This window comes from Suricata suricatta, chromosome 2, assembly GCF_006229205.1.
Source record: "Suricata suricatta isolate VVHF042 chromosome 2, meerkat_22Aug2017_6uvM2_HiC, whole genome shotgun sequence".
NCBI lineage: Eukaryota > Metazoa > Chordata > Mammalia > Carnivora > Herpestidae > Suricata > Suricata suricatta.
In genome coordinates this window covers 155,286,004-155,309,943 of record NC_043701.1, presented here as the reverse complement: position 1 = coordinate 155,309,943, position 23,940 = coordinate 155,286,004, and the positions used below count along the sequence as shown (strand labels likewise).

The 23,940-nt window shown below is 38.8% G+C and overlaps 1 protein-coding gene across 1 annotated transcript in view; it reads right to left on the bottom strand.

The window, feature by feature from the left end:
* The window catches only part of ENTPD1 (ectonucleoside triphosphate diphosphohydrolase 1), a 107,052-nt gene extending 99,224 nt beyond the window's left edge, over positions 1-7,828 (bottom strand). The window contains exon 1 of the mRNA XM_029932292.1: positions 7,810-7,828. The gene's annotated coding sequence lies outside the window, so the exon portion shown is untranslated. The remainder of the gene's footprint in view (positions 1-7,809) is intronic.
* Positions 7,829-23,940: the final 16,112 nt, after the last annotated feature.

The window sequence follows — 23,940 nt, the reverse complement described above, 5'->3', positions numbered from 1 at the left end:
GAGACTATTGAATGCTCAAAATGAACTGAGAGTTGAAGGGGAAGGGGGAGGGGGGAAAATAGGTGGTGGTGATGGTGGAGGGCACTTATGGGGAAGAGCACTGGGTATTGTATGGAAAACAATTTGACAATAAAATATTATGGAAAAAAAATAAATGCCTGGGAGTTTATCTTAAAAAAGAAATCTTATTTCTGAATTTAAAAATTATTATAATTATTCATGTTAGTGGTACTTGTAATGAGAAGTAGAAAATTAAAACTGCACTCAGAGACAGAGGGAGTTGTTAGGAAGAAGTGAAGATATTTCTCTTTCTTTTAATGATAAAGTGATCTTTGATAAATTCTTAAAATGACTGAAGTTTCATTTTTTCTATACCTTCAGTCTCTCTCACTGAACTGCCCAGATGATCTTTCTGAAGTGTAACCTGATAATGACATTCCCAGGCATAAAAAGTTCTAGTCTCCTATCATCCATAAAGCAAAATTCAAATTCTTATCCTAAAATATATAAGGTCCCCCTCTACCTACCTAGACTCACTTCCTGCCATAGATCCCTGTACCCCAAAAACAAATCATAATTCCAAACCCATAGTCATTTCAGGACTCCGCACTTACATAAGTTGTACTGATGCAAGACACCCACCTTCCCAAACTTCACCTCCTACTTCCTCAGTCGCTCCCTCTGCTCAGAATGCTCTTTCCTCTTTTGTTCACCTGGTCCTCCTACATATACTTCATGACTCAGATTAAGTATCTAGTCATCTGTGGGGCTTTCCATGACCCCTCTACTGTCCTTCCCCCAACACAGCACTGACCCAAAGAAGAGATGCCACTCATATTATCATGATGTTTTATGGTTTCACTTATAGCTCAGGACATAAACCTTGAAGTCATATTGAGCCCTCTTTCCTCATATTCCAAGTCAGATGATTCAGCAAATTCTGTGGTTTCCATTTTCAAAATTTATCTAGCACCTACTCTTTCTCATCATCTCCACTGCTACCACACCAGCCTTAGCCACATCACCTCTCACCTGGTTTGTTGTGATAGCCTTCTCACTGGTCTGCCAGATACTGCTTTTAAGCCTGTTCAGTCCATTCTCAACCCAGCACCCATAGCGATTCAATTAAAACAAAAGATTATTCCTCATTCCTCTGCTCAAAACCCTCCAATGGCTCCACTTATGCCAAGCAAACCTAAAGTCCTTCAGATAGCCTACAAGGCCCTACCTGGTCTGCTCCCAATGACCCCTCTTTCTTTCTCACTACTTTCCTCTTCTTGATCCCTCTGTTCCAGCCTCATATTTTTTGCACCTGCTGTTCCTTCTGCCTGGAATGCTATTCTCCCAAATATCCACACAATTCATTCACTCGTTCCCTGTAGGTCTTTACTAAATTAATACCTTCTACCTCAGCACAAGATTGTGATGTCTAAATACTATTTTCCACTACAATGAACCAAAGTTTTTTTGGAAAATGGCTGATTCCAAGCCTGAGCGGTAAGTATATGAGAATGGAATATTCTGTCATATCAGAAAGCAAAGGTGCTATCTAAAACTACTAAGGTTGTGTCGGTGGTGGTGATGGAGGAGGGCACTTGTGGGGAAGAGCACTGGGTGTTGTATGGAAACCAATTTGACAATAAACTATTTAAAAATAAATAAATAAAACTACTAAGGTTGTGTCAAAAGGACTCAGAAACCAACTTCAAGTGGCTCCTACTAGCCAAAGTAGTAAAACTGAACAGCAATAAGAAATAACTGCAATGGATAGAAACACATCAGATATGTTGGTACCTATGTGTTCATAATGATAATCTAAAGGAATCATTTCTCATTTTAGAAACCAATTCATTATTCAGAAAACAAATTAAAAAAGGAAATACCAACACTCAATATGCCTTTGCTGCACAAACTGTACCACACAAAAACCAAATAGCTGATAAAGGAAAGTTTCTCCTTGAAGTATTCCAGATAATGAAAGAATCAAATTGATAGCATTGGAGTATCATCACTGTACAAACATCTAAGTGATGAAGCTACATAATAATCATCAGTGACTGATGACATCACAAAAGGAGGTACAAACACGCTTTAAAGGCCTCCTGATGGAAGCACACACATCTTCTGAAGTATTGCCAAAAAATTGAAGCCTCTCAATTTAACTTCAAGTTCACAGGAAATATAGGGCACAGAAAACCATGTTAGAAGATACTTCAGGAATACAATCAGAATAATTTAATCTGGAGGAAATACCACAAAACAATTCAATTTCTTTTAACAGATAAATTGCAGGAAAGACAAGAGAGGATGAGGTCCCTATAGAATAAAAGAGATTTAAAAGATACAGTAACCCAAATGTACTATCTGGACCTCAAAATTCTGAGTTAAGCCAATTTACAAGAAACTCCAAGACAATTGAAGAAATTGAACAATATTTGGATATTATTTTATAATGTTAAAGAACTATTCATTTATAAAATGTGTTTTGGTATTGTGTCTATAATTTTTCAGAAATCCTTACCCTTTGCAGATACACTGAACTATGTTCAGAGAAATCTTAAATTCACTTCAAGAAGAGGAGGAATAAGTAAGGCAGAGCTGAAACAAGAGTAGGGATGAGGTGACCACGGCAGAAGTTAGAGGAGGGGTACATCATTTGATTTAGCTTCTCCATTTTGAGTGTTTGAAATTTTCTGATTAAAAAGAATCTCAGGGGCACCTGGGTGGCTCAGTTGGATAAGCATCTGACTCTTGATCTTAGCTCAGGTCTTGAACTCAAGGTTGTGAGTTCAAGCCCTGTGTTGTACTCCACACTGGATGTGGAGACTACTAGAAAAAAAAAAAAGACTCTGAGGCAAAAAGTGGGATATTACCTGATGATATGCAATAATTATATGAGAGAATTGCTCCAGGGTCTTCAAGAACAACAGCTGACTATTCACTGAGTCAGTAACCCATATGCAAAAACTGACTTGGGGCTGAAAGATAGCAAGGTTCAGTAGAAAAAACTGCTATGATCTGGCAAGATGATCATCACAAAATAGGCTGAGCATTTTGTCTGAGGAGCAAACAGAAGAAAGAGATCATCTGCGAGACAAATAAAGTAACTGAACAACAAACTGGTCAAAGCTAAAAAGCTGTTATTCCAGTGTAAACCAGAAAAAGACATTCACTGTGCAGTTGTGGCACAACAATGCAACACTCTCTCTAATGTGCAATATCCACAGTGTGGTTTGACAGCTTGAGGGATCCTCTATACACCCAACAATAACCAAGCAATCCAGAATCACAGAAATTGGAGTAGTGATGGAAGCATCTGCATCACTGATAGCTGGTGATATGGAAGGAAGTTGGCAGAATGGATGCAGGATGGGAATCCTGGTCTCCACACTGTTTCTACTTCTACATTAAAACGAAGTCTAGGGCACCTGAGTGGCTCAGTCAGTTGAACATCTGAGTTCCGCTTAGGTCATGATCTAACAATTCATGAGTTCAAGCCTCAGATCAGGCTCACCTCTGTCAGCAGCGTAGAGCCTGCTTCAGATCCTCTGTCGCCCTCTCGCTCTGCCCCTCCCCCACTTGTGTGCATTCTCTCTCTCTCTCAAAAATAAATAAGACATTTAAAAAATAAATAAAACAGAAGTCGATTGATAAAATTCATGGAAGGAGATACTCTGGTTTCATAGATCTTAAAATAAACATCATGGGTAACTATTAGAAAAATGACATGTTTTGCCAATCGCAAGAATGCCTGCATTTATCCATTTCATTTTTATTATATTTGAATATACCAACATGTTCTTCATAGGGGTGCCTGGGTGGCTCAGTGGGTTGAGCGGCCAGCTTTGGCTCAGGTCATGATCTTGCCATTCGTAAATTCAAGCCCCATGTCAGACTTTGTGCTGACAGCTCAGAGCCTGGAGCCTGCTTGGGATTCTCTCTTCCCTCCCCCACTTGTGCCTGTCTCTCTCTCTCAAAAATAAATAAACATTAAAAATCTTTTTAATTAAAATAAATAAATAAAAATCTTTTTAATTAAAAAAATAAAATATTCTCCATAATATATGACACAGTGTTCAAAGCACAATGCCCTTTTGATTTTTTTTAAATAGTCCTTGCTCATAGCTGCTTTCAAGGCTAAAAGGAAACTGTAAAAGAATGTTTGATAATTGATAGGGATGCCACAAGCATGGCAAATTATAGTACTTTGAAAATCAAGTGGTACAATGTTATATCTCCTGTGGCAATTAACAGATCTAATCTCAGGAACTCATATACTTTTTTCCCACCAGCAATAGACCTAGGCTCCATCTTGTTTCACTCCATATAATCCAAGATATTAAGTCAGTACTATCTGGTATTGGTGTGTGAATATTCAGCAAACAAAATCTGCCAGCACATTTTGAAAATCATACAAATTTTCTTGACACTATTTGGCATTGTGCTTTGACAATCTATCAGCACTATACATACGTGTCTTGAAAAGAGTAACACAGATTAACTTTACTGGATTGAATTTTTCTACTTCTCTTCCATCAATAATAACCTCTCCTCTGACTTTGTCTGCCTGCTTACATTTATTCAGAAATGGTAAGAACCTCTGTAAGAAGTAGGAAATAGGGAATAGAGGTGGATCTAAAAGTGCTCCGAGAGTATTTAGAATGCACATTGGGTCAGAAAATGCCCCTTCCCTTCTTTTAGAAGAAAAGTAGGAGAGAGCCTGTCTCTCCAAGCAGAGCCACAATTCTCAACCTTGACTTGCACATTACAATCAACTGGGGCAGTTAAAAATGCTAATGCCCATCCTTACCCTCAGAGACTGGGATTTAACTTGTCTGGGATAGGGCTCAGGCAAAGTTTTTTGTTTATTTGTTTTCTTTTTCAAAAGCCCAGATGACTTTTTTTTTTTAACTAGACTCCACTTACAACTTGGGGCTTGAACTCAAGACACTGAGATCAAGGGTTGTCTGTTCTACTGACTAAGCCAGCCAGGCACCCCAAAGGCCTAGATGATTTTAACGTGCTGCCAAAGCTTCAGAGTTAAGGAGATCTAGGTTCAAATTCTTACTGTGTGATCTTAGACAAGTTAATAAGCCTCTCTGAACCTCAGTTCCTTTATATGTAAAATAAAGATTTGGTTTTATTTATTTGCTTTATTAAGAGATTTATTTATTTACTTATTTATTTTGAGAGAGAAAGTGGGTGCAGGCGTGGGGAGAGGGACAGATGGAGGGAGAAAGAGAGAGAGAGAAAGAGAGAGAGAACCCAGCAGGCTCCACATTGCGTGTGGAGCCCAGTGCGGAGCTCAATCCCAAGACCCTGGGATCATGACCTGAGCTAAAATAGTCAGACACTCAACCAACTAAGCCACCCAGGTGCCTCAAGATTTCGTTTTTAATTTATATCATAGATTTTAAATCTATATATTTAATCTATATCACTGTAAGGGGGAAAAAAGGAAAAATATGTGAGAACCCCCAAGAGGGACTCTAGGACATGGCTGGCATTCAACAAGTATGAATTTCTTTCCTATTCACTTATATGCTAAATCTATGTTTAGACTAAACAAAACATTATCTTCTCTTCTGTGTCTCCTGTTTTTTACCCTCCAACAGCATCCTTTTGTTTTTCAGAAGTAAACCCAAGGCACCTGAGGAGAATGAAAGCAGAAGTCCCTTCCATCCTATAGCACAAAGGATCTCTCCCCACCCCTCCTGTCCCAAATTTAAAGCAATTCTATATATTCATCAATAGCTGTGGGACTGGGGCCATGTTGAGAGAGGGGAATGGGTGGTAAAGTATGACCTGAGGAGAAAAGGGTGCTGACTTTGGAAAGAAGTGAAGTTTGCAATACTAAAAGCAAAAGGAACTGTATAAAAGTCCATTGCTCTACTTGATAAAGCTTCCCATAGGGTTACAGATTCATAATTCAGAGCCCACTGAATTATGTACACTTAAGTAAATGGATAGTGGCAGGAGTCCGTGCCCCTACTATTGGGGTGGAAGGTCACAAAGGCAAGGGGAGGTGTCTGGAATGACCCACATGGTAATGCATTATAGTTGGAGACATCAGTATGAACTCATGAAGTTTACTTTAACATCTAGACTGCTTAATATAGCAATATTTACAGTTGTGTATATATACAAGATTTAGAGTACATAAACACTTCCTTGCTCTGTCAGCTGAGAGGGCCTCGAACCAATGATACTCAAGTAGCATGAAGCACAACAAGCCCCTAGATCTTTGTATCCTAACACCAATCTCCAATAAAAGGAACCAGAACTCCTGAAGAAATGGCTGATCCTAGGACTGGGGTAGGAAATACACAAGGCTAGTCTGGAGTATCTCATGGTGCCAGAAAGTAAGGGAGTGATCAAAAAACTCCCCAGTGACAGTGTAGATGAAACTGACACAGGAGCCAATAGCCAAAACTGTAAGAAATTGAGCACAAAATAAAATAGTATTCAGTTTTAACTGAAAGTATAAAATAAATATCGATGAGTTTATACTGCTATAAATTATTGAATAAATAAATGAGGGAGAATAGACAGGTCTTCTGACAAGAAGAATTCCAAATAATTTGTGTAGATATTCTGCCCTCTAGGTGATAGAGCCTAACACGCATTAAGCACGAGCTCCACATAGTTACTACCTTCCAAAGACTGAACTATGGGCAGGGAAGAAGAAAAGGTGATTTCACAGTGGAGAAATCTGACAAACGCTACCTGAGCCAGGTGACCAAGATAACATCAACGGTAATAGGTCATGCTGATAGCGCATGCCCTGGGTGTGATGTGATGAAACTGACACTTCATATCTGTGGTCTTCCTCCCAAACTGCATAACCCCAGTATAATTATGAGAAAGGTGTCAGACAAATCTCAATTGAAGAACATTCTATAAAACACCTGACCAGTACTTCTCAAACTTGTCAAGGTCATTAAAAATAAGGAAAGTAAAAAAAAAAAAAAAAAATTATATATATATCCCATTCAAGAGGAGCCTAAGAAGATATGAGGATTACATGAAATATGGGATCCTGGAACAGAAGGGGAACATTACATAAAAACTAAAGAAATCTGAATAAAGTATGAATTTTAGTAACAATAATGTATCAGTATTGGTTCATGGATTGTAACAAATGTATCATACTAATTTAAGATGTTAATACTTATAGGAGGGAGCGGTATGAAGTATATGGGAACTTTCTATGCTATCTTCACAACTTCCCTATACATCAAAAAACTACTCTAAAATAAAAAGTCCATTTTTAAAAATGTTCAGATAGGTGTTTAAACACAGCTGTTATACAAAATCCCTTGCTGAAGCATATCTTTATTGAAGTAACTGCTAAATGGACAAGGTTTTGGAAAAGCATTTGTTCCACATGATTTCTTGTTCAAACAGAATTCATTGTATCTACATCCAGCAAAGCAAAGCTAACTCAGGCTGTGTGCCAAGACATGAAAATAACCTTGTTATGTAGACTCAATGTGATAATTGTCGTATTCAAATCTTTCCACCCATGACACACAATATTCCCATTGGTATAAAAGTAAAAACGCCTCTAAGTTGATTCTCCACTGGCTCAAAGAGTTTCCAAATAAGTGTCTTTAGGGAGAAGTCAGAAACTCTGGGACCAGGGCAGGGCAGGAAGGAGTAAGCCACAGCTGGTTCCAGAAATTTGAAAATAATAATAGTAGGGAAAATGCTTACACTTCTCCAGAGTGCCACCCTTATAAGGGAACACTGCCAGAGAAACGAAAGTAGCTCTGAGATTGAGAAAAGTTGGAGTTAAGAAAAACTTACCACACTTCACCAACCCTAAGTATCCAGGGTTGCACTTGCTAAGCAAACAAGATTCCAAAGGGCATAAGTCTTTGTCTTTGAATTCTGGACATTCCTGGTCCTAGGAGGCAGGGGATATTTTTAAAGAACACATAGCCTCAGAATTTTATGGTCAAGACCGTAAGAGCATGGCTCACACACCCAGTTTTTGAAGACAACAATAGCCCACAATACCAGGCCATCTATCACAGGAAGCCTGCATGTTGCCTCCGCCCATGCAGGGATCAGCCAGGGGTGACAAGCCCTGGAGACAAAGCCAAAGACAGGCAAAGTCCTAATCTCCTTTACATTAGGCCCATCACCCACTGAGGGCCAGCGGAGCCTGAATAAATAGGAGAGCAAGAAAAGGTAATAGTTTTCAGACTTTTGACAGCACTAGTTAGCCTTGGTGATTCTCCCAGCTCATCCTTCAAGGTCTAGTTCAAACCTTAAATCTTTAGTCTTCCAGCTAAGTCTGCTTCCTCCAAATTCTGAAAGCATAATTGTCTTCTCACAAGTGCCAAGTTACTTGGCATTGCTCAATGCCTTGCGTTGCTGGCTTCTTATGTGTAATAGATCTTATTATATATATATATAATAAGATCTAATATATATATAAAACCTAGAATTGACTTCAAATTCTTAAGTCTGACTCCAAATTCTTTTTCTCTCCTCCTCATCCATACCCTTTCATATCCCATAGCACCTATTCCAGTGTTTTGCATATGTGCTGAGCTTGAGTGGCTATTCTGATCTCCCTCAAATTGCCATTAAAAAATTAAATATAAATCTGATCCATTTCATGTCTTACCCTTCTGGGTAGCCACTCAAAATACCCAAGAAGTCATTATGATTATGTCCAGCCTACTTACAGTGAGATTTAGTTTGAGGTGAGAAGAAATAGGTCCTCGGGCTGTCACCAACAGCGTTATGTATTTCCGTGCCTAAACCAGCCTTTCATGACTCTGGTCACGCAGGACTCCTCGGTTCTCAGACAACTGACTGCTGCATCCGGTTTTGGTGCAGAAAGATGATGTTATCTTAGCCTCCAGACAGTGACCCCTGGTCTGATCAAGTCAGATGAACCCAACCCTGAATGCTCAGTCCCAGCACCCACCCCTGTCTGTCCTGTGTTTGCTTCCTCTCCTTTATTTCATTCATATCTGACATTTCCCCCATCTTGAGAAAGCATGGTATGTATTCTTACCTGACCCCTTAGCATTTAGAAACCTAAGCACAGGAATTGCCAGAAAAAATTCTAATCAGTAGATGGTCATGCTCACAGAGGGAGAGAGAGTGAGTCCAGGGCCTAATGCAAAGCAGCACCTTGCCCTTTCCTGTGAGGCTGCTGATCACTCAGTACAGGCACAATTTACTCTAGTGAACATCATTCGCGCATTCACTCACTCAACAAACATTTATTGAACACCTGCCCTGTGTCAGGGACTATCCTGCCATCAGCGTTCTCTTCCTCTCTGTGGTCTCCTTCATTTTCACTCCCTTTCACTTTGCCCTATCCTGGCAGTCCTGGGCCCTAGTTAATGAGTTACATCAGGTGTTCCTCTTATAAAATAGTAGTGGTAGTAGGATCCAGTTTCCAGACACCTCAGCATCTTCCCCTGCCAATATGACCACTTCCATATTTATAGGTCTCCCGTTGTTCTGTCACAGGGTATTTGTCACTTTTTACCACTTCACCAAAAATCCCCCTCTCTATATAAGCCCGATGAGGGCCAGAAAAGAAGTGGGCTAGATGATCAGAAAGTTCCACCTTGGAAATATTATCACAATTTTTTAAATGAGATAAAGATGAAAGGTCAGGGGAAGGGATTGAGAGGACAAGGTAGCAAAGAGAGTTTCAAAGAATTCAGCAAAAAGATGGCTATTCTGCAGACATTGCAAGTTGAAGCAAAAGTCAATTTCATGTCTGTTCAATCCAAATAAATACAAAGTAAAATAAAAATTCCATAGAATGAATGTTAGGATTGTGTAAATAATCTAAACATTGAAAATTTTTTTATTTTTATTTTCTAATGACTGTCACTTCTCCAGAGAAATTGTTCCTGATTTTCCAACCTAAGTCCTGCAGTTATACTCTTGCAGACCATCCTCAATTTTTTCTTCATAGCACTTATTCAATTTGCAAAGATCTACTTATGAGATTGTTGCCGAATGTCTCCCCCACTGCCCCAACTACGCAAGTTCCAAGAGGGCAGAAACCATTTCTGTTTTGTTCTCTACTGAATATGTAGACCCTACACAGAACTTGCACATGCCAGAAGATCAGTAAATATTTGTTGAAGGAAAGAATCAAAATTCTGTTGCCTAGTTCTCTCTCTTAGGCCATTCTGCAGACTTAGAGTTCACCACTTTATCTCAATAGCATGGAGTGGCTTAGTTTGAACTCCATACACTCAAGCAGAGGATGTGTATACAAAGTTGTATATTTTAGCATTGTCTTTAGTGTCTAAAACAAAACAAAGTCAGTAAATTACCTGGAATAACTGACTCAATTATATCCATGAGGGAAGCAGGAGAGCTGGAGTTTATACTTTGCACTTATCAGTGATCAGCCAAGTCTAGAGGGTGAGGTATAAATTCTTAGGTGCTTCTGGGTTTCTATGAACACAAGCAAAGTGAGTTCCAGCAACCTGAGGGCTGCTCGCCAGGCAACCCAGGTGCAGACTGTGGGGAAGGCAATTGCACCGGAGCCAGTGCACACAGAAACAGTAAAGAGATCTGAGGGCCTGTGAGGCGACCCTGACAAATCCACTATAGGGAGTCTTGGGATTAGTATAGTATCATTGCAGACACTGATATAGGCACATCATGCATGAGCATGAAAAAAAAACATGGAAGGATCCTCCTTCTAGGGGAAGAGAGGATAGAAATGGATGGAGGGGTAGGAAAGGAGTTTACTGATTTTTCTTTATACATTTTTATGTTATTTGCACTAAATATTAAACATTTTCATAAAAACTTTAGGGGAACAAGTTAGCTCGAACCCTTTAACAGATGTGCCATTCCCAAATAAAACTCCTCAGTACACAAATTGGTCACACAAATATCTCCCTAACTCTGAAAGTTTTCTTATCTAGTCCAAAGTATGTGACAATCCCCAGTTTTAAATTCATTGTTTGACATAGAACAGGCAATCTTCCACATTAAAACAAGAGTTTAGGTTTGCTGAATTATAATCTTTAAAAGCCAAATGGGAGTCTAGAATTACATTAAAATTCACCTGAAATCGCTAGTAAAACTGGACAGCCACATATAAAAGAGTGAAAGTCAACCACTATCTTAGATCATGCACAAAAATTAACTCAAAATGGATGAAAGACTTTAATGTAAGACTTGAAACAATAAGACTCCCAAAAGAAAATGTAGGCAATAAACTCCTTGACATTGGCCTTGGTGATGATTTTTTGAATGTGCCATAAGGCTCACACTTGTGCAAAGGCAACAAAAACAAAAATGAACAAGTGGAACAACATCAAACTAAAAAGCTTCTGTGCAGCAAAGGAAATCACTAATGAGATGAGAAGGCAACCTACCAAATGAGAAAAACTATTTGCAAGTCATGTATCTGATAAGGGGCTAATATCCAAAATGTATAAAGAACTCATACAACTCAATAGCAAAACAATGTGATTTTAAAATAGCAAAAGATCTGAAGAGACACTTTTCTAAAAAAGATATAGAAATGGACAACAGGTACATGAAAATATCTTTTAATCACCAGAGAAATGCAATCAAAATCACAGTGACACATCACCTCATGCCTGTTAGAATGGCTACCATCTATCACGTAAGAAATGGCCAGAATCAGAAAAAGTTGGAGAAGGGAACCCTTGTTCACGCTGCTGGTAGGGATGTAAATTGGTGCAGCCACGATGGAAAACAATATGGAGATTACTCAAGAAATTAAAAACAGAACTCATGGGGCACTTGAGTGGCTCAGTCAATTAAGCGTCTGACTCTTGATTTTCGCTCGGGTCATGATCTCTCAGTTTGCGAGTTCGGGCCCCGTGTTGGGGGCTGTCAGTGCAGAGCCTACTTGGGATTCTCTCTCTCCCTCTCTCTCTGCCCCTCCCCTGCTCTCTCTTTCTCTCTCTCTCTCTCAAAATAAATAAACATTAAAAAATGGAACTACCATATGATCCAGTAATTCTACTTCTAGGTATCAATCTGAAGAAAATGAAAAGGATACCCTCAAAAAAATATCCGCACCCCCATGTTCATTGAAGCATCATTTACAATAGCCTTGATATGGAAGCAACTTTAGTATCCATCAGTGGATGAATGGATAAAGATGTGTGTGTGTGTGTGTATACACACAAAGGAATATTATTCAGCCATAAAAGAATGAAATCTTGCCATTTGTGACAAAGTGGATGAACCCTGAGGGCATTATGCTGAGTGAAGTAAAGTAGACAGAAAAACACAAATACTGTATGATCTCTCTTGTATCTAGGATCTAAAACAAAAGCAAAAACAAACTCAGATACAGAGAACAGACGGGTGGTTGCCAGAGGTGGGGGTGGGAGGTAGGAGATGAGTGAAGAGATAGAAAGAAAAAAAATGCAAATACCTATGATAAAAAAATAAAAATTATTTAATAAAATATGCAAATAAAACACCCGCATAAAATACAAAATAACACATGTGAGTTGGCAATCAGATGGAAAGATACCTTCCACACAAAGCTAGGCATGCTCGTGCACAATGACAAACACAGCATAACTTACAGTTCTGCCTGGAAACAGTCAGATTTCTTCTGACACTGATTGCAAGACACATTCTGAATTTCAAAACATTGAAAATCTGTTCTTATCAAGTGTTTTAGAATCAAGGATACACAGACTATATATAGAAAATGTCTCTGAGCCTACCCACTCGACTGTTCGCCATAATCTCTTGAGGAAGAACAGAAATTGCATAGAGGTCTCTGCTCTGAAGCCTCTGGAATGACAAAGCGAAAGCTGCCGATGGAGAAAGGTGTCTGTGGGAGGCGGAGACGGCGGAGTAAAGGCACCTGCACCCCGTGTGCCAAAATGCCTTGCAAACGAAACAGTTTTGTTCTGCCTCTATAATCCAGAGGACGGATAACATGGATTTTACAGAATGTGCTCAAATGATACCTATGATTAGGGGAAAGTAGAAAGAATTACCAGCAAATGCTTCATTAATACTTGACTAACACATCGATTTTTACCACATGTACAATTATTTGTTACCATGCTTTGTGTTATGAAATGGGAGCAAGCTAGAACAGAGGCAGTGAGGAAAATAATACACCCCTCCCCTGTCTAACTGCCCTAGCCTGCGGGCGGTGGGGAGGACTGTGAAAAAGAGACTGTAATGTGGCCCGTGGGTGGCTCACTTGGTTAAGCATCCATCTCTTGGTTTTGGCTCAGGTCATAATCTCACCATTGGAGGGTTGGAGCCCCGTGTAGGGCTCTGCACTGCCAGTGTGGCACCTGGTGCTTGGGAGTCTCTCTCTCTCCCTCTCTCTCTGCTTCCTGCATATGCTCTCTCTCTCAAAATAAATAAATAAACTTAAAAGAGAGAGAGTACACTGCTCCCAAACAGCTAAAAATATGCCATGATTTATTGTAACTATGCTATAATGCTTGGCCTCCTGTGGAACTTTCGTCATATTCTACTTTTTGTCTTATGTATGCATGGAACAGATTCAATCTTAAGCCATGACACTTAGGTATCCAAACATTTTTTTATCTTTATTTTACTTATACCAATTTAAGGTCGATATTAGCAACCTCCATCCCCTTCCCAGTTCTCCAGAATTTCTGCTCTTTCCTAGCCCTCAAGGGTACCCCTTTATTTCTTCCCAATTACCCTATGCTTCAGGGCACCTTGTGTAATTTCAACAAGCCAGGGTAGGACAGGGAACCCACAATAATTAACATCTTAATAAAGTATCCTGCCACTTATACTTGTGATGATTTCTTCCCACCCCAAGTTTCCTTTCAGTCTTCACCCCACACTCTACCATTAGTAGACTTGGAGTTCTGGAGGGAAGGGACTGTTGTGGGATTTTTAAAAAATATTTATTGATTTTTGAGAGTGAGACAGAGCACAAGTCGGGGAGGGGGAGGCAGGTGCAGGACCCAGAATCCAAAGTGGGCTCCTGGCTCTGAGCTGTCAGCACAGAACCCAAAGCAGGGCTTGAACCCAAGGACCCAAGATCATGACCTGAGCCAAAGTCAGACAGCCAACCGACTGAGCCTCCCAGGCACCCTGGGAAGGGACTATTTATTACTCATTTCATTCCTCTAAAATACCTAACATGGAGATTTTCACCCATTGTGCTCAAGAAATCAAATCCCTCCAAATTTTTATTGATGTGTAAGAAAATTTATTCTGCTACAATTGAGAATAAATATCGTCACAGTAATACCTGACATGTGAAACTAAGCACATGAGGCTGCTGGGTGTGGGAGCAGCTTTGCTGTAACTAAGAGTATTAGGTTAGCACATTATCAGATCATCACTGCAGAGACATTGAAAGAACTCTGCCTCCAAGAAGAGCAGGGTAGAACCAGATCTTCTAAAATAGTAACCATTCTGAAGAGCAACCTATAAATAAACCTGATGCTTTTATTGACATTATGGTGATGGCCATTGCATTGTAATCATTGCTGGCCTGATTAGTGTTGCTTTCAATCTTCAATTATCTCACAGTATGTCTCAAAATTTTTTTTAATTTGAAGTGTGCCTCTGTGGCAGACTGGTAAGATGTTCGCTCTTCCTATAATTTTTTTCCTAACTAAAAGAATATCTATTGTTTAGCCACCCAGCATAAGGATTACAGTGCCCAACCTGAATTACAGTTGTGTGTACATAGGATGGTGAATCACCTTGGGGCTAGCAACAATGGGTATCCATGACTAAACCTGGTCTGAAGGTCAAGGGGAGGAAGGAAAAGGCCTAAGGGTCAAGGAGAGGAAGGAAAAGGTTCTTAGAATCGACAGAGTAAGCTGTGGCTGTAGGAGACAGCTGCCCGACAAGAACTGCGTCTTCTATATCGGGTTAAAGTCATCCTCAAGCCTATCTTGAAGCTAAGATTCCACCACAAGCAGTTTATTTAGGAGGCAATCCCAGGAGGCACTGGAAGGAGATAGGTAAGTGAGACAGGACAAGGCAGGAGGCCAATACCAGGTGCATTGATTAGTAGATCACCACTGAGTGCAACTGGGGCTCAGTCTTGATAGGAATCCCTGGGAGATGGTAAAGATCACAGCCCAGAGTTGTCCCAAGTAGGGGAGAAAAGGCTGCAATGTTTATCCACCAATTCCCATACATCATTGGCTAAGAGTTGCTCCCTAGGGAAATCAAATGTCCAGCACCACGGGAACTGCCCTGTGCATGGGCTGGGCGGGCTTCCATGGCCAGAAAAGACCTCAGGCAGAAAGTGGCAGGTATTTACACAGGAAATAGCCACCACCATGTATAAAGAATGGGGAGGACTGAGGGTACCTGGGTGAGGCCCCACAGGATCTGTTACACCTTCATTTCAAGAGGATAGCTACTGCCGATCTGGCCCAGCAGGGAAAGAAGCTGAGGAATAAACACCCAGCCTTGCTCTCCTCACTCTCCCATCTCCTGCTGACCCTAACCAGACGCCCAGTGACAGTGCGCAGTTCACTCTCAGGACACAGCAGGGTGGAGGAGAATGAACAGCAGATCTGTAGAGCCAAGAGTGTCTGGCACATCTGCCTTCCATTGTTCCCAAATTCCTATATTTAAAAGCACTGTTTGCCTATAAAATATACTCTATTTGACTATAAAAGCTCTGTCTGACTATAAAAATAATGTGATACATTTGTACATTTATTAAAACCAAAGAAAGACTTTGTGACTGGAAAGGACCTTGGAAAACTCTGTGAGTTCAAGCAGCAGAAATAAGTTCAAGCACTACCTAAATGAGAAGAGACTGAAGTTTTAGTTCTGGCTCTAATAATTAGGAGTGATACCTCTTTGAACAAGTCACTGAGTTCAGGCTGTTTCCTTGTTAAGTCATCAGTCTAAAGAAGCTATTGTAAAAATTCAAAGAACGTGAAATGCTCTATAATTACAGTGAGGTGTTAGTACACCCTCACTGCTCCAAACAGATAAGAAGCAATGTCGCTTCTAAACACGCTCAGGAAGGAAAGGCCACTATTGTGTTTCACTGGTTTTTTTTTTCCAATTAGGAAGACATTCACACAAATATCTATCACCATAATTTTTTAATGAGAGAGGGCATAAATAAATAACATGTGTTTAGATACAATTATTTTCTTACCACTAATCCCTCACCAAAAAGCTACGTTCAACTAATACCATATCAGTTTCTAACAGTCAGTTCTTTCCCTAGTTATTTCCTTTTATTTTTGACAGTATGTTTTACTCTTTTAACCACTTCCGCTTTTATCTTTATATGATTCAACATTTCTGATGATCCAGTAATTATGCCCAAGATCACAATTCTTTGTCCTTTCTCTTTTCACTTCCCTTGTAATGTAGAAAATAGGCCTAATAACTGAATACCATTAGATTACAGTAAGGAATGCTAGGGAGAATATCCTTTTTTTCAAATATAACTTATTGTCAAGGTGGCTAACATACAGCGTATACAGTGCGCTCTTGGTTTCGGGGGTAGATACCCGTGATTCATCGCTTACATACAATACCCAGTGCTCATCCCAACAAGTGCCCTCCTCAGTGCCCATCTCCCATTTTGCCCTCTCCTCTGTGCCCTGCATCAACCCTCAGTTTGTTCTCTATATTTAAGAGTCTCGTATGTTTTGCCTCCCTCCCTCTCTGTTTGTAACTATTTTTCCCCTCCTGCATGGCTTTCTGTTAAGTTTAGACAGAACATCATCTATGTGAAATCATCAAATCCAAGAAATTAATGAATTAATAAAATCATAATTATTGTCCCTAAATGGGGATTTCAGAGTTTCTGCCTTGTTACAAATCAGGAATTAGGGTATCACCAACCCAGAAAAATTTTTGAAACATAAGACAATATTTCCTTTAGGGCTATCACACTTTACTGCCTTAAGATCCCAAACAGTATAGCAGTGTAGTCCCTCATTTGGCTGGCTTTAAGTTTTTAACAAAAGGAACTTTAAGGGAAAGGAGATTTTTTTTAATGTACCACCGATGAGAAAACAAGCATTTGTTAGCTGTTACCCACCGGAAAAAGGCAGAGGAAGATGGAGACAAATGTTTTATTAAGAAAACAAAAAGAAGATATTTCATAAGAGTTAAAATAAAGGTGCCATTCTTACTGTTGACACTATTGTTTTAAGTCTTTGTGTGGTGGGAGCCAAAAGATTTAAAAGCAGAGGGAAGGAAAAGGCTTTGCCCTTTTCCTTAAAGCAAATCAACTCTTTTTAATTAATTTTCTGGCTGTTATCTCTTTGTTTCACACCAGGAACATTGTAATACCCCATTATCACACTATCTTGAAAAAATAGTTATTGCCCTCCTGAACTCTGGTAAGAAGCCTAACAGCTCAGGACTGACTACTCGAGGAAAGAAAGTTTTTGTATAGATCGACCTCCCAGTAAGGCTAAAAGGAACTAATTTTTAGAACTCTCTAGAATATGACAAGCCATTTTCCATGCAGGTCACTTTCATTGTACATATTTGTGTTTCTCTGAAATATTAATTGGTAGGAGTTTCTATTTAAAATACTAGGATATCCAATATGTGTTTAAAGAGAGAGACAGAGAGAAAGAGAGAGAGAAATACTGGAAAAGAATTGAGAATTCAAATAAAATTAAATATATTCAGTGGTTAGATAGCCTTAGCAAGCTACTATTTTTATATTCCTAAACTTGCTAAAGATTGTTCCAGGTTGTCATACCTAAACAAAAACTTATATTAGCATTTTTAAAAATGGGGGGGATGGAATGAATACTCAAATAATTTAATTTATGCAAAATGTTTATGTGAATTCTCTGATATTTATACAACTGTCACTCCACATACGGAAATTTTAAAGTCACTTGGGTTTTGGCATCAGAGTGCTAGGGGTAATCAAATAGATAATGTTATTTGGGTGCTAATTTTAAGGTGCTGCTATCGATACAAAATGAACAAGAACAAACTTTTTAGAATCTCTGAAAGAAAAAAAGAGAATTTTATTCAAGTGAGGACAGCTTGCCCAGGGAACACACTCATCACAGGAAAGAAAATGCTCAAGAGAATGAACAGTTTTTGCAGGGTTGTGTCTTTTTATATCTTGTAAAATGCCAAAAGATTATAGATTAACATATAGGCAGGAATCATGAGTTTTAACATCAAGGAATGCAGAGGGCAGGAGTATTGATCAATATCTTAAGGACAAGATGGTTTCCCTTCAGGCTACTCACTTATAAAGCAGGTGTACAATGTATGGTTGGTGGGTCATAAGTCAGGCTTTTGGTTTAAACAAAGTTTATGTACACTCAGAATGACTGAGAAAGAAATCTAAGATTGCTTCCCTTATATATCAAGCCTTTAGAGAGTTTTTTCCTATGAGAGCTCCAGTCAAAATAAAAATGTCTACTACTTGCCTGCTAATATCTCAGATTTCCTGAACTGTAGGTATACAAGTTATTTTATTCCACAATTAGTTATAAATAGCCATGAGAAAAGTAACAACAGATTCTAGGTTTAAAATAGAAGGAAATGCGTGTACTTAAATGAATTATAAATATTGATATGAATATATTGATCTGACCAATAAATGAGAGAGGGGGTGGGAAGATTACACTATCCCCACAACACATTTTGAGTCCTACTTACAGTTGACTAACTAATAAGAGAATCTTTCCACAAAGAAATGAGCATTAATTTAAAAAATATTTATGATTATGAAATATGAATTGCATACAGGTTACCCAGAGGAAATTCCTAGACAACTTGCAAATAGGAGGCAGAGATCTCGAGTCATCTCTAAATTGAATTCTGACTATAATTCTGATACAGAGAAGAAATTTCTAGAAAGTAAATTGAAATAAAAGCTTCACCTTTTGGAGGTTGTCTAGGCTGTTGATTAAGAGTTTTTCTTGGTTAAATGAATCCTTCCCCCCCCCCAAATAAATAAGAAAATTCAATGTACCAAAACTATGACTCAAATCTAAAAGTCAGGAAACTTTGGGAGTACCAAGTGTGATCACATCATCAGATGTGGGAGCTCCACGTTTTGTCCAGATAAATCCCACCATTTGACTAGATTCCTTGAACTAAGCACTCTAGGGGACAAATTGGCATCCCATCAACTTTTGAACCTTAACATGGCCATAATTTCCTGTGGAAACACTGTTGAAGGAATATCATGTTCTTGGAAGCTTCCCGAATTATAAACTCTGAACTAGAACTAGCAGTGAAAGTGACCAGCAGATAAATTAGTAAGTTCATGGTCCCGGAGAAGTAGCACCACCTTCAAACCCAGGCAAGGGGCCCTGCCCTCGTCCTACATCCTACAGGGACCCAAAACCAGAAGCCCCAAGTGATAAACATGGTGAAAATCACATGGGCACTTCTGCATTCAGGATCCCATGCTCAGTGATGGCACTGGGCAACTCACAGTGTTCCACATCGGCTGCTGTGCTTTACACAGGTCAGGCTCCAGAAGAACACGCTGCCGTATCTCTTATCCCATGTCCATGGAAGAAAAGATGACTGTATCCAAATGAAGAATTAAAGACTGAAGCACTGATGATATCAGAAATGGGCATTGTTGGGGCACCTGGGTGGCTCAGTCAGTTAAGCATCTGACTTCGGCTCAGGTCATGATCTCATGGTTCACGAGTCAAGTCCTGTGTCAGGCTCTGTGCTGACAGCACGGAACCTGGTTCAGATGCTGTGTCTCCCTCTCTCTCTCTCTGCCTCTCCCCAGCTCCCGCTCTGTCTCTCCCTCAAAAAGAAATAAACATTAAAAAAAAATAGACCACATGCAGACGGTCCAGCTAATAGTCCCAACTAAGCCAAGCTTTCAAATATTCCCATCCCAAGTACCAGACATGTGAGTGAAGAAACCTACAGAGGATTCTGCACTCCCATCATGAAAGTCTCCCCCAACCATCTGAGTCATGCCAGCTCAGACTCCACATCATGAAGCAGAGAAAAGCCATTTCTGCTGTATCCTGTCTAAATTCCTGACCCAGAGAATCCATAATAATAATAAAATAGTTGTCATTTTGTACCACATAATTTGGGGATAGTTTGTTATAAACCGATAGATAACTTGAATGCTTTGAATAGAGTTACATTTTATTGTTTTAACTTATATGACTGAGAATGATTACTAATTAAACCAGTGATAGAAAATATAAAACTGGAGAGAAGAAAAAACAATTTCAGAAACAGAAGAAAGAGGGCCTTCTAGTTACAGCAGCATGAGGGGGCTGGCAATTCCTTTCTGTAATGAAACAAGGGAATACCCCTACTTTAAAGAAGACAGATATATTTCACCATATTCCTGTCATTAAGTACAACTAAAAACCCTGGACATTATTTATACACACACACACACACACACATATAAGAAAACGCTAAAAGGTGGAGAGAAGAAGGCAGACTGGCTAGGGACCTTGGGTCCCTAGAAATGACACAGTGGTGAACTCCCTGAGTTTTCTTTTTGCTTTGTATATCCCAAATTTGGAGGAAGCTGGCCCCCAGCCACTACTGCACCAGCAGTAGCAAGCAGTGCTCACTCTCTCAGGTTAACTGAAGCCAAGAGAGAAACCAGATTTCTATTGTCATCTGTCATTCATGGGGCAGCGCCCCCCTTCCACTGACAGATCAGTGTCAGAGTGAACTACCTAAAACAGAAGGTTTAAATAAGACAGTCTTATAACATAAACTCCCAAAAACTCCCAGGGGTGCCTGGGTGGCTCAGTCAGTTAAACATCTGACTCTTGATTTCAGCTCAGGTCATGGTCTCTCAGTTCATGAGATGGAGTCCCGTGTTGGGTTCTGCTTGGGATTCTCTCTCTCCTTCTCTCTCTGTGCCTCCCCTGCACATGTGCTCGCTCGCTCACTCTCTCTCTCTCTCTCTCTCTCTCTCTCCATATAAATAAATAAACATTAAGAAAAAGTCCAGGTTTTGACCAAAAATTATTCATCATGTTAATAACCAAACAGATCACAAACTGAATGAAAAAAGACAATCAGTAGATGCTAGAATAGAGATTTTAGTTTAATTCTAGTGTAAATGATTTCTATGTTATTTTCAAATAGAAATTCTAGTTTAAATATTTACTAATATATTTAAAATAGTCATGTGAGGGGTGCCTGGGTGGCTCAGTCGGTTAAGCCTCCGACTTCGGCTCAGGTCAAATCTCACGTTCGTGGGTTCGAACCCCGCGTCGGGCTCTGTGCTGACAGCTAGCTCAGAGCCTGGAAACTGCTTCCGGTTCTGTGTCTCCTTCTCTCTCTGCCCTTCCCCCTCTCATGCTCTGTCTCTCTCTGTATCAAAAATAAATAATAAAAAAACATTAAAAAATTAAAAAAAAATAAAATAGTCATGTGAATTGGTCTTTGAGAGTTTCAATTAGTATGTAAGTATAGATAAGCCACTAAAATATATTATGATTTAAATAACTGGTGTCTTTTTTTTTTTTTTGAAGGCCATACTAATTAACTGTTGGTTAAGCAGCCAACTTCAGCTCAGGTCATGATATCACAGTTTGTGAGTTCGAGTGCCATGTCAGGGTCTTGTGCTGACAGCACAGAGAAAAAATAAGAGAATAATTAAGTAATGGGGTTTTTGTAGTATTGAATCCATTCAACCAGAAATTTAAAGACCTCAGGCTCTGTTTTTCAGAAAAAAAAAAAGCAAGTTGTAGAAAAGTACATATATACGATCCTATTTATTTAAAAATAGAAGCTGTATTGTGTGTATATTCATGTGGAAACATATGGAAGGGGACTAGATAATGTACATAAAACCGTAGGCAGTGGGACATGATTGGATGCAATGAAGAAAAGTGTCACTCTTTGCTCTTATACTTGAGTATCATTTAAGTTTTGTACAATGAGACGGTAGTAATTTATACTTTCATAATTAAAAGAAGAAAAGAAAAAGAGGCAAATGCAAATCCCAGCAAGAAATGCAAATGCCCAGCCAGTAAGCACATGAAAAGATGTTCTTCCTTATCAATAATCAAAGAAAAGAAAGAGAAATTTTGTCTATCTGAGTGACAAAATTATTTAAGGATTCTAGGGTTGGTGGGAGCGTAGGCGAATAGGCACTCGATTGATGGGACTTACTAAGTTAGTATCATCTTTTTGGTAGTATTTCTCAAAATGTTAAGCCGTGAGATTATGACCTTTTTCTTTTAATATAAAGAAAAAGACAGTATGTGATTCTTTTCCTTTAATGTAAAGAAAAATATAGCATCACAAATGAGTTTCATTTAGGAAAGGTAATCAGTATCTAATTAGTAAAGTCCTTGCAATTAATACAAACAACTAAAGAAGGGTTTTATTTTTAAGATTTCAAAGTGAAAACATATTTCTTCCCTCTATAATGTTTGCATTGTCTCCTAGTAAGCAAGGAAATTACTTCCTCCAGAGCTACCAAACTTTTATTTTCTGTTAGACATATAGATACTATTTGATTTACTTGAATCAATGCTGTGAACCTCTGTTTAAATTACAGTTATCTTAATCATGGTTATTATAAAAATTAGTAATGGTTAAAAAAAACGGATCCTGAGGAGAGGAAGTGGGAGGGGAGGGACTGTTTATAAGAGGACAATGGAAGGGATGTTTGTGGTGACGGAATTACTCTGTGGTGTTGGATACATGAAACCACATGCGTAATAAAATTGCATAGATATAAATACAGGCACACACATATACACTTAAAAGTAAAGCTGAGAAGAAGCAAAGATGAGTGGATTATATCAATGCTAATATTCTGATTGCATGTACTGTAGCCTTGCAAGGTGTTACCCTTAGAGAGTACACAGGATCTCTCTGTATTCTGTCTACAACTTCACATGAATCTACACTTTTCCCAGAATGGAAAAACTTTATAGTATCAAGTTGGTGAAAATGAAAAACACATATTCATGACTAATTTTTTAAAGGGAACGGATTTAGAAGCTTGCCTTTTTGTTTTCTTAATGATGTCTTTTATGAGGTCTCAATTTTAATAAGATACAATGTAATCAATATTTTTCTTTATGATTAGTTCTTTTTCTGTCCAGTTTAGTATTTGTCCACCCCCGACCATGAGAATATTCTCCAATGCTATCTTGTATTAACTTCGTTATTTAACTGTCTACAATCTACGTGAGATTAATGTTTGGGTCTATATAGTTAGTCAAGATATACTGTTGTCTGTATGACCATCCAATGGACCCAGTACAACATATGGACATGGTCACCCTTTCCTCACTGCAATAGAGTATCATTTTTGTCACAAATCAAGTGACCACATAAGTGTAGTTCCGCTTCAGAACTCCATTCCTTCCCATTGGTCTATTTGTCTATTTTATATAGCCAAGGCCACACCACTTTGTTCCAAACACTATTCTACCATAATAATAGAGGTAATACATAGTAGGAATAGGCCTTCCAAGTTTGTTCCTCTTCAAAATTCTCTTGGCTAGAAAAAAGCCATAACACCTGAAATTTTAATTTTTGGATTAAAAATTTTGGATTTTTACTGGGACTTAAATGAGTCTATACATCAATTTGGGAACAACTGCCATGTTTGCATTAGTAGGTCTTCCTAGCCATTAATTTGGTGTAGCTCTCCACTTATTTAGGCTTTATTTAATTCCTCTCAGAAACAGTCTATACAGTTTGATATGCAGAGACCTTGCACTATTTTAGATTTATTCCTAAATATTTAATTTTGTTATTATAAATCTTATCATCTAAAACTTTTAGATGATGTTTATAATGTAGAATTATATTTCTTTCTATATTGACCTTGTGTTTCTCTTTCTTATTGCTTTTAATTTATTCCTTTATTTCTGTGCTTCCGTCTGGGATCATTTTTCCTTTAGTGTGAATAACTTCTGTTAGCAACTTTTTGTGTGGATCTGTCGGTGGTGATCTTCTTTCTCAATGTTTGTTTTCTAAACACATTTTTAT